The following is a 14,096-nucleotide window of genomic DNA, read 5'->3' on the forward strand; positions in this document are numbered from 1 at the left end:
AGTTTACATTTGAAACAAAAAGAAGTGGGAGTTCAGGTAATGTGTAAATGAGTAATGTGTAGTGATGAGCGAGCATGCTCGGCCGAACATGCGTTCGGCTCGAGCATCGCTATGCTCGGAGCATGGCGCTACTCGAACGAGCACCACATGTGCTCGTGCGCCATGCTCGAGTCTCCGCCCCGCACGTTTCGCGTGTTGGAGACAGCCAATCGAAGGGCAGGTAAGTACTGCCCTCACTGTAATGCCAGTAGCCATGTCAAGTGTTGGCATTGCAGTGATTGGCTGGGCGGAACATGTCATCGGGTGCTATTTATGCAGGCACTGTCATATAATGTTTTAGAGCGTCAGCTCACCTGCAGGCACTGCCATATAATGTTTTAGAGCGTCATTTTTCCTGAAAAATGTATTTTTTTGGAGGGTTTTGGGCGTGTTTTTGTCAGTCTGTAAAAGTGGCGTACAACTGACAAACTGGTTCCCAGCAGCAACTTGGGAGTCCAAGATGCATCCAGACATCGTTCCCAATGCTGTTCCCGGTCCATTTGGGTGTTGTTTCTGTCACTTTCTGACTTTTTCCAATGGACCAGGCACCCTCCCCTCTTCAGAGCAGGGGGTGCCTGGTTGTCTCCCATTGACTTACATTATACTCGGGTGCTTGGTAGAGCACACAAACATCGCGATGTGTTCGGACCGAACACCCGAACACTTTGATGCTCGCTCATCACTAGTAATGTGTAATGTGTAGATGGGTCCAAAATCGGCACAGTCACAAGAAGCAGAGGGTTATGTTGTAAGGAACATTATCAAAATTGGGTGATGTTAACAGTGGTGTCCCCTCAGGACTGCACCGATTTGAATAGTAATATAAATAACAAGCTGGTTGGGTTTGCAGATGATACCAAGTTGGGTGGATTGGCAGATAATATTGAATCTGTTGAATCATTACAGGGGGACTTGCACAGCATACAGGACTGGGCAGATATGTGGCAGTTGAAATTTAATGTCAGTAAATGTGAAGTATTACAGGTAGAAAATAAAAATGTTAGGTTTGAATACACAATGGGAGGTCTAAAAATAGAGAGTACATCTTATGTGTTTAGGAGTCATAGTGGACTCTAAGCTATCAACTTCCTGACAGTGTTCAGACGCCATTAAAAAGGCTAACACAATGTTAGGTTATATAGCGCCCTGATGTGTGGTGTACAAGTCCAAGGAGGTTATGTTCAACCTTTATAACACACCGGTGAGGCCTCATCTTGACTACTGTGTGCAGTTTTGGTCTCCAGGCTATAAAAAGGACATAGCAGCACTAGAAAAGGTGAAGGGAAGCGCAACTAGGCTGATTCCAGCGCTACAGGGGATGAATTATGAGGCATTATTAAAAGAGCTGAGCCTTTTCAGTTTAAGCAAAAGAAGATTAAGAGGTGAAATGATTGTTTAAAATTATGAAGGGAATTAGTACAGTGGATCAAGACTTTAGAACTTTTGTTACTTTAAAATTAGTTCTAAAAGAACACAGCTCGAAATGTTTTAAGGGTAAATTTTGCACAAATATTAGGAAATTTCTTCACAAACACAACAACAGACACTTGGAATAAGCTACTAAGTAGAATGGTAGATTGTAGAACTTTAGGGACATTCAAAACTGAACTTAATGTTATTTTGGGAGAATTAAGTGAATAGGACTGGCAAGAATCGTTGGGCTAAATGGCTTCTTTTTGTCCAGATTGTTCTAATGTAAAATAAAAAAAAAAGAAATCTGGTTTTGACTTCCACCAATTAAATTTAAGATCTTCTTTAATTAAATGTTGCACTCACAATTTTTGTCATGGCCAAAGCTGCCTCAGGTGGGGTTGTACTATCTCTGGATTTACTTATTGCAATTTGGGATTCTTATCACCACAAGGAAAAAACAGTAATAGTGTATGCTATGAAGCTTTCCTGTAATAACAGTACCAACAAGTTTTAAGATAATAAAGTTTGGTAATATAATATAATTTGTAGTTGTTTTTTAACTTTCCACATTTCTATTGTCTCTCCAGGGCCTTGGTACATAACTCAGCAAGTATACATACACAGTGGCCTACAGATCTAATGTATAAAAGGTCAGTGGGATAGTAAACAAAATGTAAAAAACAGAATTGTTTATATTAAATACAATACAATACAATACAATACAATACAATACAGTTTATTTTTGTATAGCCCAAAATCATACAGGAAGTGCCGCATTGGGCTTTAACAGGCCCTGCCTCTTGACAGCCCCCCAGCCTTGACTCTCTGAGAAGACAAGGAAAAACTCCCAAAAAACCTTGTAGGGAAAATGGAAGAAACCTTGCGAAAGGCAGTTCAAAGAGAGACCCCTTTCCAGGTAGGTTGGGCGTGCAGTGGGTGTCAAAAAGAATACAATACAATAACAGAACAGAACAATTCCTTAAGACAGGATAATAATAAAATTTTAGAAGTACGGAGCAGAATTTAACAGTAGATGATATCACATAATAAGATTTGGATATTTTTAGAGTCCTGAGCAGAATTTAACAGTAGATGATATCACATAATAAGATTTGGATATTTTTAGAGTCCTGGAGACCTCACCCATCAAGCTGCCTCCCCATTTTGCCATTCCACAGCTGAACCGTTGCTCCGATGAAAGGACCCCTCTTTCCCATGATTCCTGTGATCCTCCATCAGGGATGACTTTACCATAGGCAGGCAAACAACTTGGCAGGTGGGCCGTGGCACCAATTGCCACATTTGGGTACCGAGAACAGAAACAGAATAGGTGAGGGTTAGTATTCAATTATAATTATCATGTTACTTATGTTTTAGTGCTAATAACTAACAACAGAGATGCAGTATGTACAGTTAATCAGCAGCTCTAGTGAGGATATGCTAAACTGAAGTAGTGAGTCTTCAGCCGGGATTTAAAGGCTGAGACTGAAGGGGCATCTCTTATGGAAGCAGGAAGACCATTCCACAGTTTAGGGGCCCTGTAACTAAAAGCTCGACCTCCCACTGTTATTTTATTAATCCTTGGAATCCTAAGCAGACCAGCATCTTGAGATCTTAATGTGCGCTCAGGTTTGTAAGTCATGATAAGTTCAGACAAGTAAGCCGGACCTCGGCCATTTAATGCTTTATATGTTAAAAGGAGGATTTTGAAATCAGCCCTAAACTTAACCGGGAGCCAGTGTAAAGATTTAAGAACTGGAGTTATGTGTTCATATTTTCTTGTTCTTGTAATAATTCTTGCAGCCGTATTTTGGAGGCTGTATAGAGAACAGTTTGAACAGTCAGTGAACACCGCATTGCAGTAGTCAATCCTACTAGAGATAAATGCATGAATTAATTTCTCAGAATCCTGTTTATTTAGAAAGCGCCTTAATTTCCTAACATTTTTAAGATGGAAGAAACATGTTTTGGACAACTTTGTAATATGTGCTTTAAATGACGTACTAGAATCAAAGATAACTCTTAGATTGCGGGCTGATTCAGTAAAATTAATTGGGATTCCAACTGTGTTAAATGACAACAAAATATTGCTGTGATCAGCGTCATTCCCTCCAACAATTAACATCCCTGTTTTATCTGTATTTAAAGACAAGTAGTTCTCATTCATCCATTCCTTTAAATTACTAACACAACTAATTAAAGACAACATCTGAGAAACTTCACTTGATTTAAATGAAAGGTATAACTGGGTGTCATCTGCATACAAGTGAAAATTAACATTATGTTTCCTAATGAGAGATTCCAGTGGACGCATGTAAAGTGAAAACAGTAAAGGTCCCAGTACTGAGCCCTGTGGGACACCATATTGAACTTCTGTGTATAATGATGGAGTACTGTCAGCACATTTCTGTACATACTGGAATCGATTTGATAAATAAGAACTAAACCAAGCGAGCATTGGGCCTGTAAGCCCAACATCGTTTTATAGCCTGTGCAGTAAAATAGAATGGTCAATGGTGTCAAATGCTGCACTTAAGTCCAACAACATAGCACTTAAGTCCAACAACAAATTCAGAAACAAAGATTTAAAAATTATGAGATATGGTGAGTATTAAGAACCAACTTGAATGTTAGAGCAGAAGACATTTGATGGAAAGATTTATGTTCTGAAATGGAAAGGTCAGACTCAAAAGACTTCACAGGAAGAAAATGCTTGGCTCTCTAGGCCTACATACTCAAAAATGATAAACAGATTTTAGAATTTATTATTATCTTCAATTTTGGGAATTATACTTTGATGATAGTTTTGGTTTCTTAATTCTATAACACATTCTCCTGTTGATTTTGAAACCAAAATATGCTTAATCTAATTTGGATCACATCAGTATTGGTGATACAAGCAGCACTGGAATTGAGGATGGATTGCCAGTCCATCACAGTTCACACATTGATGGCAGGCTTTATAAATCAATTAACTTCACTTTTTTAGGATGTGTTAGAAGAATACAATGCCTGAGGAAAAAAATCTATATGGACACATGTGGAAAATGAAAACACAGCACAGACTAAAGTTCTAACCACCACACCACCATGCCTCCTTTAACTCTTTAAGATAAATAAAAACAATGGCGGGGTACTAACCTCTCTTTTCCTCTTTCATCAGAAAAAATGAAGCACCGCCACCATAAGCATTCCCGGAAGACTCTTGACACAACCCACTTCCAGGTTCCTTTCTTACCTCTGGTCCCTCCATGATGATGTCAGTTACCCATCAATCATCACAGCTTTCTCATCATTTCATCACTTCCTGTCCTCCACTATAAATTGAACGACCTGCCTTTGTTTCCCTGTCTGTTGTACTGAGTTGAAAACACTGACAAACTTTATTTTTGCTTTACAGTATACGGGGCCTAAAAAACCCTAAACCTTGACGATTGTGTCTTTTTCGTTATTACAATTTATATATTTGGAAATAAAGGGATTTTTTTTTATAAGATGTCCTCTTTTTTACTTCATCGAAAATGGTAACCCTAAGTGAGGTCAACTCCATTCTGCCCGTTAGCAGTATAATCCATCCTTTGGAAAACAAAATGAAAGTAAAATAAGAATGAGGTACTAAAACTAAAGACAGAGGTCAGCAATAACCTGCATGCTTAAGACCAAACTAGTTAACGTTTCCCATCACAGTTTTAAATTAGTTTCTTTAGGCACATAAACTTACTACTCATTTATACCTGCCTTACTGTTCCTGATGCAATCTGTAGTCACTTTAGGAAATTATCAAGCCAGGGGTGTGCTAACCTCTTCTATCCTAGGAAATGGCATTTCTGTTGAATTAATTTTTATTTGTTATTTGATAAATATAGGCCATGTTGATGTACTGACAGCACTGAAATGAAGAAGTAAAAAGATAATACACTTTTCGTAGTGAGGGGCAATACTTCCTCACAGCAATGCAGCTGAAAAGGGTTTGCCTTAATTTTATTCCTCATGTTTCATTATTTAATTCCCATGTTTCTAATTTTCTCACCATTAGACATTAGGAGGAAAAATTCAGTTTTAAATGTTTTCCCTGATGATCTTTATACATTGTCAGTTTAATTGTCTTTGATTTATAATGTCATTCAAGTGAGTGAGAGGAAAGCCTGATTGTCAGGCTATGCATTTTCTGCCAGAACAAGCACTTCTTACTGTCTGTCACTGAAGCTTGCAGACAGAGATTTCAGCCTCTTTACAATTGACCTGTATCAGTCAAATGGAATTTAAAAGCTAGTTACAATACATTTTTTTTCAGAAACCTCTTTTAAGTCTAAGAAAATTTGGCTTGCTTTTTATGTGGGATTATTGTCTTGTCAGTGAAAGGAGTATGGCCTAACATGATTTATTGGGGAAATGTTAGAGTAAGAGGAAAAGAGAAAAAAATTACCAAAGTCAAAAACAAGAAATTGCATGTCACATTTCTGTTTATATATGCAGTATACAAATAAACAATTGTGGGTAAAAGAAGACAGCTACTCTACTTGTCTCATTTGATTACTAAATAATTTTTCCTCCTAAAAATTGATTCTTTTATTTCTTGGTTATGCTATTTTCTGATCTTACTGAGAATGCTCTAACTCTACTGCAACTGAACTGTTTCTAGGGACAGTGTGTAGCAGTCCAGTGCCGCTCAGATTCACATCGTCGACAGGACGGTGATTTGTTTGGTTTTTTTTTAGGTGGGGATTGCACAAAGCCTTGAACCATCTTGCACCCCTTACACACAGAGATATTAATTAACTAACAGCAAATCAAATAAATAACTATGTGATATATTGAATGACAAGGAAATAGAAACAACTAATAAACAGGTAATCCTCCTACTCCCATGCATCAATAACAAATAGTAACACATAACAATAAACACTCACAGCCAAGTCCTTAACACAATCACAATGCAGCAGTAATGGAAGAAGGGGTATGGAGTAAAAGATGGCAATCCTGGGAACAGATTTCTGTAAGTAATGTAATAAACAGTCCTACCAGTAGTCCTGATGCTGTGAGGGGTGATGAGATTTGGGGAGCACTCCCACCAATTAAGAACAATGATCAATCTTTTTTTTGATCTTTTATTGAATTTATTAAAAACATATAAGATTCCATACAATCAAGTCAAAACTTAACAGAACTAAATTCAATTCAACCCTCAACCATGAGAAAGAGAGGAAGGCCAACAGCCAGAGCAGAACATTTGAGAGTAGTAAAGAGAGAAAGGAGTCTTTTCTCCAATATAAATGTTTATTCTAAAATATTATTGATTAGGTTCTGCTAGGTTTTAAAAAGGTTTTGCACAGATCCTCTAAGTGAGAATTTGATATTTCCAATTTCAAATAGTATGTAACATCAGAGTAAAAAGAGGTGAGTTAGGATTCTTCCAGTTGAGCAAGATAAGTCTGTGTGCCCATAGTGTAGTAAAGGCAATCACAGTTTGTTTGTCCTTCTCCACTTTAAGCCCATCTAGAAGTACACAAAACACAGCTGTTAATGGGTTAGGAGGGATTGTGACACCAAGGCTGGCTGAAAGGCATTTAAAATGTTTTGTCCCAAATGATGTTAATTTGGCGCAGGCCCAAAACATGTGACCTAGTGAAGCTGGAGCTCGACTGCAATGTTCACAGGTTGGCTCTTGCCCTGGAAGCAATTGAATAATTTTAAGTGAGATAAATGTGTTCGCTAAAAGATTTTGAGTTGAATAATTGAATGACCAATCTAACACTACTCACACAAAAAGCAGGCACAAGACAGTCCATACATCCTTATAGGTTCATGATCCAGGGTATAAACGATATTCCACAGGGGTTATGGCAGACGAGACAAACGGATGAACACAAACACCAACAACCAGCTCGTTTTGCTGTTTAGCCAGCTCCCTTTTAAAGTTTCCTCTGGCCCTTCTTGTCCCCAGCAGGCCCTTTGCCTGTTGCAGACATCCAATCAGGGCAATACCTGTGGGTCTGCTGGGAATTGGAATCCATTAATCTGTAAAACTGCTACAGTTCTGTTTTAATTTTCACTTACACAGGTAAACTACTTTTAAGATCAGTTAACTAATTACTTGGAATTCTTTCCAAGAATAGCATCTTCTTGAGTGTCCTAGTACATTACACATTAAATATTTTTTAAACTGAATTCAAGGAACAGGCACTCAAAACAAACTTCTGGGCTATCTACTCTTACACAAAACATTCAATGACCCAGCACTGCCTTATTGATTACCACTGTGGGAAGTCAGTAATTGTACGTTAACAGCATTGCACCTTAGCTTCTGTCACCCTTGTATAGTATTAATATGCTGCTTGGTTGCTAAGGTAAGCTGCAAGAAATTCGGCACATACTGGCAAAGGACTCCAACAACAGCTTACATATTAAAACTATCATTTTTTGACGAAAAAACTGTAAAGAAAAATCATTGTCTCAAACTGAGCCTGAAATTTCAAACCAAAAAATGTAAATGGCAAAATAAAATATGCATAATGCAAAAATCAAAGCTGAAAGAATGAGCAGAATTTCATGAATACCAAACAATTGCACCTTGCTGTTGAGAGTGCCTTTAATTCAAGAGTTTATCCACACAAACTTGAATTCTTTACATAGTGTGTTGCCATCTATTATACTAGTTAGACAATGACATCAAAATGGCCATTTTTGTAAAGTGAAGCAATAGCGACTAGAAACGTTAGTAGCAACAGAAAACTCTACAAAAAGTCAAAATGGCAGTGAGTCAAAACAAAATAATAACTTGAAGCAATGTTAACCATAAGGAAACATAAGCAAGATTAAAAAATGACCAGGAATGACTGCAGAGTGCTGTAAACCCATATAAATATAAAGAAAAATGAAGACTACTCACAAAATAATTAAAAAATAAACTGAAAACCCAAGAAATAACAACAAAATCTTTTAGGTGAACCTGTAAAGCATTGTTTCACCTACCTGACTGTGCATAGTGAGAGTAAGCAGCTACTTAAATAAACAAAACCTGTAATAAGTACAAACTACGAAAGTGATGAGATAAAACAAGAAAGAACAAAAATCTTGAATAATAAAATAGGCCAAACTAAAAGAAGAAAATGAAACTTTTTGAAATCAGCAAGGAAACACTATCATAAAATTTATATTCCAAAAGAAATCAGAAGAGCTGACGATTTTAGTAAGCACGTCAATTTGCTTTTGACATTATCATATTACCACACCCCAGAGACACCATACTGATGCAGTCATTATGGATCTTCAGAAAAATGCAAAATGGACTGCTAAACAACACAATAAAAAATAGTTTGACTGAATGTAAAATGTGACAGCAGCTGCCTTATAAGTGTATATCTTGATCATGCCTACAAATTAGGCATGGTATAGGACTCCTTAAACAGTCAGGAAATGGTATATTCTTCAACAGTAGTGTTTCATCCACTAGGAGCGTTAGGTGCCGCCCACATGTTTTCACAAGGAAAAAATAAAAATCATAACCTTACTTGAAAGTGAATATTAGGTTATCTGCCAGGGTGCATCTCTTTAAAAGTGCCCTCAGAGGATATTTTCCGCATTTCCTGATTTGACTTAATGCACTTTTCATTAGGCAATCAGCAGTGCAGAAAAGCATTAGATTAGGAGTGTGAAGAGAAAACCCATGTCCAATTAAGTGGCAACATGTATTTGAGAACATTCTATGTGCATGAGGACATGCCCACAATTGTGATGTTTATTTATAGGACTTCAATTCCCAGCAGCTTGACAGAGTATGCAGGGGTTGATAGGAGGAAGCCTGCAGCAGTGCTACCAATGGAAGGACTCCATTTCCCAGCAGCCCCAAAGGAAATTGCCCTTTGGATGTCTGAAATGGGTGCAGGGGCTGCTCTAGACAAGACGGGCCTGCAGGAAACTTGAAAAGGGACCAGCAAAGCAGCAAGAGAAAATTTGTGTTTCTGTGTAACCCATGTGTTCTGTCCAATATAACCACCTGAAGGTCATTTGTACCCTGGATTGTTTCCCGCTAGGATGAATGGTCTGTCTTGTGCCTGGCTGTAGTGTGAATAGTGGTGAATTAGTCGGAGTGCGTCTTCAGAGGGACTAATTGGTGACTGCAAATTGATTGAGTATGGATGCAGGTGTAAATGTAGTGGCCTGGCAGGAATGGATTTAGGGAGGAGGGGGGCCCTGAGTTTGAACCATTGCTTGAACCCCACCTAATAGTTCTGATTGAACCACCAAAAAACTAGCATTTAATGTCGAAGCTTTGAAATTGCTGTATCTTGAACAGGCACTACAGAAGAACAACAAGTACCACTAGAGTATGCAATAGATCAGGGGTCCTCAATCCCAGTCCTGGAGAGCCGCAGTGGCTGCAGGTTTTTGTTCTGACCTGGTTGCTTAATTAGAAAGCAATTCTTGCCAATAAAGCACTAACAAGCTATGAAATTAAATTAACTCTGCTATGTCAGGTCATTCTCATATCCTAGATTTTCTTTCCCTTTCTATCATGCAAATGATTTGAAGGCTAAAATGGACGAGTAATTCTCAGTCCTTCACTTTTTTCTCTTCATTTTTCTTCCAAGTATTTAATTAAACCCAATAGTGCAGATAAATACACACAGGTGTAAATGTAAATAAGCTAAATGGAGAAATGCTGCTCTCTCTTGTCATTTGCATGTTATTGATAATAAGGAGCAATTAAAATAGCTGTTTAAGACAAAATTAAGCAATAAGGGCTCAAAATCACTAAAGTGAAGCAGAAGTGTTACTTTAGCAATAAGTGCTTTTTATTAAGCAACTGGGTTGGAGCAAAAACCTGCAGCCACTGCGGCTCTCTAGGACCGTGATTGAGGATCCCTGCAATAGATGAATGGATAGCCCCCAACTCCCCCAAAAAAATCAGAGTCCAAGATTGTGAGTGTTCTGGAGATTAATGAATGGCATTTTTGAAAGTTGCCCAGTACTCTTGTTGCACCAGACACATTCAGAACTGGCATCATTGTTTACCATTTGTGCAAAATCATCTCCTTAGTATACTTCACTATCACTAGAACTAGAACCTATAATTCTGCCACTGGCCATTTCTAAAAAACTGTCAAATATACTAGTGACAACAATGACAAGCTGGCTTTTTTTCATGCCCTTTATGTTTTCACTGCCCGTGTTCAGCCTTCCTGTTCCCACAGACATCCTCTGACACTTTCTGCTGTTCACTGGAGATGAGCAAACTCGATGTGTGCCAGGCTAGTGGTGGATGCCGGTAAAGGGCTTAAAGCAGAATGGATCAGTCAGTTTAGCGGCAGCACTACTCATTTGAAAAACACAAAAAAACAAATATTTCTTCATACATCCTGATTAGTTTCGGGGCCCCAGTAGCCCGTGGGTCTCTGAGCTATAGCTCAGGTTAGCTGGTGCATACATCCAGCTGTGTGGCCGGCTCTACTTCTAGGGTTGGTTCCTGATGCTTCTGGGATAGGCCCTGTCTATATAAAAAAGGAAAGAAGCTGCTTTACACAAGTTAAACATTAATAACTCACTACAATATATTCTGTGGCACACAATAATGTTTAGTTGTATAATGCAATATTTCAGTTTAATTGGAAATGTAATACCAATTACAATCATAACATGTGACACCTAGTCTATCAGGTTTAACTAGCAGTAGAATACTTCAAAACAAAAAAAACAAAGTGTTTTGCACATTGGTGGAATCAGACATGGAAGTCGAAAACAGACTTTTAAAGGTTTACTGTGTCTAAATATGCTGCACAACAAGAGCTTCTATATGGAAAAATGCGGCCTCTTCTTTTTTTCTGAAACAACAGTAATAACCTTTCAGCACTTCCAACCGCTGCATTCATGAATTCAGATATCATTATCTGAAATTACTTTAATACTGCAAAATTGCCAACATAATTACTCCACTGTTCACTGAAAGCTTGTAAAAAAAATAAAATAACTGCCATTGTACAGTAGCTAATAACTGAAGGCTAACAGACTTTGAATGCCCCTCAGGTTAATGCACTATCAGCCTTCCCTTGGTATTCAGCAGAGGTCATGTATTTATTCTAAACTTTGATTATATTCATAGCAAATTCCTCCCTGAAAGCATCCCATTTATTCATTTTTTTAAATCAAATGGCAGATACAATACATAGAATGCCTGTCATTTGTATGGATGCTAGGCGAGTGTCATTTCAAGCCAGCTATATTATGACACTCCCAGAAGCCTTACAGCACAGGGTCTAAAATTATTCAAAATTAGATATCATCAAGCATTTTTCAATACAACATAGTAAAATCATAACATTTTCATAAAATGCATGTAACACAACCACACTGTTCAATAATCTGTGCTTCCTGTGGCAGCTATAACCTGCAGCAAAGCCATTACAGTTGATGGTGGCTGAAAGCTGCTTGCAAGAAGGACACACTAAATGTTAGAATAAAAATAGTCTTACCCTTGAATAGAGGTAATGATGCAGGATTCATTTTGAAGCCATGTGAAACACTGCATGCATTAATTCACCTTCATATTATAGACTTAGAAGGGAGCAATTGATTTTGATGGTGAATTACGAGTTTTAATGGGATATTGGAGATGTTAGTGAAAATAAATTGACACCAAAACATACATACAATAACAATCACAAAAAAAAGAAAGGTGTTTACATCACATTACATCCACAAATAGCTGGTGGGATATTTTTTAAATAAATACTGCCCACAAGTGCAAGCTTTGATGGTTATTTATCTTTACTACTGCTGCATAGATAAATAACAAATGCATTATATTTATTACTGTCGTTAACCCTCATTCATGCAAGACATGGGTCAGAGCTCCACAGGGAATACAATACTCGGTAACCAGATTTACATGACAGGTCCAGGACCGAGGTCGCCAGCATTAGACTGTGTGACAGGTCCTGTCACATCAGCATAGGGAAGTTGTAGAATCTGATGTGATGTGAATGGCAAAATGTCAAAAAGCAAAGCTGGGGTGAATGCACATGCTGGATCAAACGTCAGTGAAGTCAATAAGGTGGCAGCAATGAGACAGGATATTTTTAAATGTAGTATTTACAGATTTAGCAGTGAAGGCTGTTGGCTGTAAAGTAAGGCCACAGAGAAAAACAAAGTATGCAGAAACCATTAACCAGGCGATCACATAATATGGACAGGAGCTTGATGAGCTATTATTATTTGGGTGCTCTTTATTTTATAAAGCAATTTTCATGATAAGGGTTAACCTTAAACACATTACTCGTTCAGTACCACAAAGTTGACTCAATGAATATACTATAAAAGGCTACTTTGCATTTTTTTATCCTAACAATAGTAATAATAATAATAATAATAACCTTTATATTATGCTACCTAGTGAGTTGACTAATTAGGGCTAAGCAGGGCTGATTTTACATGAGGGATTGATCAAAGCCAGAGAGAAAGGTTGGGAGCATGCGATGATAGCGTGTTGCTGCACCCACCACATGACAAACCACCTGCATTGGGACACCTCAGCACCACGCTGGAACAGTGTTTGGTTTGTTTATGGTGGCTAGAGTGCCAATCCTGCCACCAGCTCCCTAGTTTTCTCTGAAAGTTGGAGGACCTGATGGCAGGGCTGGAAGCAGATTAACGTCATACCCGGGACAGATGTTCAAAAAATTTTTACCATTGGAAATGAAAACATGCTGAACATATTAACTGCACTTTCATTGAAAACCAAGTTAAAGCCGGAAATGAGACTCATTATTATTTAGGACAGCATTTCGTGTGGAAATAGTGATAAGCGAACCCTAAGGAGTTCGTTTCACTGTGAGCTTAGCAAAATCACAAAAAAACGAGCAAGATACAAGTTACAAGGAGGAAAATACTAACCCTACAATAACGAGTAACCAGTGCTTCCTTCCAGAAAAAGCCTTAAATTATGTGAGAGAATTTTCTCAGGGCTTGCCTATGATAAATCACTCGATAATGTTGAGTATGTGAAATAAGTACTTCTGTGAGCTACAACTGAAGAATGTCATGTTCATGTTTGGCATAGAATAGCCAAAGTCGATTGATACATGGTGTCATTCAGGCTGATAATAATTCCTGTAACAGACATAATGAATGGACTGACATCCCGAATGGAATGGATGATGGCCCCTTAAATGGATGAGTTGGTTCCTATTCCATTTCTCAGTTGGGAAGATGACATAATGGGTGGACCAGGGATGACTGCCTCCCAGGACCAAGTGTTACCTAATCCAATGGGTGACAACATCCCTCTGGCATAGCTCCCACTTGGGGGGCACTAGAGGGTACTGTTAAGAGGAGAGTCCCCTGAGCAGTGGAGGTTCCAGCTGACCCAGAGGTACTTCTGGGAGGCAAGGCAGCATCATTGCACTGGAAGTTCTCCCTGGTTCATCTTAAAAGAAGGTCCACCACCTCTACCAGATCAACCAAAGACAGGGTTGGATAAGGACAACGCTTGCATATTACAGAGTGGGAGAGGAGAAGAAAGAGAAATAGAAAAGAAAAGAATTGTACTGTGGAAGAAGAAGCCTTTCTGAAGGTATTTTGTGAAATAAAAATATTTATGTGAACACAGGACGTATGTGGCAGAAGTTGTATCTTTAGTCTGGGGATCT

Source organism: Polypterus senegalus, chromosome 2 (genome assembly GCF_016835505.1).
Source record: "Polypterus senegalus isolate Bchr_013 chromosome 2, ASM1683550v1, whole genome shotgun sequence".
NCBI classification, from domain to species: Eukaryota; Metazoa; Chordata; class Cladistia; order Polypteriformes; family Polypteridae; genus Polypterus; species Polypterus senegalus.